This window comes from Austrofundulus limnaeus, unplaced genomic scaffold (assembly GCF_001266775.1).
Source record: "Austrofundulus limnaeus strain Quisiro unplaced genomic scaffold, Austrofundulus_limnaeus-1.0 Scaffold698, whole genome shotgun sequence".
NCBI lineage: Eukaryota > Metazoa > Chordata > Actinopteri > Cyprinodontiformes > Rivulidae > Austrofundulus > Austrofundulus limnaeus.
Window position 1 is genome coordinate 45,125 of NW_013953100.1, and position 373 is coordinate 45,497.

A 373-nucleotide genomic window follows, 5' to 3' on the forward strand; every position below is an offset into this window, starting at 1 on the left:
TAAACTTCAAAATTATCACACCAGTTGCACACATCTTCACAAGGAGCAAGTTCAAGAGCTTGAAAAACGAAACTCTGAGCTGCAGAGAGCTGCAAGCCTGCAATCTGCTGGTAGTTACATCACTCAAGGTCATGACGGTCATGGTTCGGATGAATCACTGCATGGAGGCAGAGCTACAAGCACGCCTTCACAAAGGCGTGGATCACATATCAAATTCCAAAGTACTGAAGAGGGGGAGAGCGGAGAGTGTTCTGGTTCAGACACTGAGGGCCGGAGTGTATCACCTCCATCCGGGCCTGGTGACCCTTCACCTCCTCACTCTGATGGAGGGGGGGGATGACTCTCCACGTCGTGGTAGAGACCCTCACAAGCC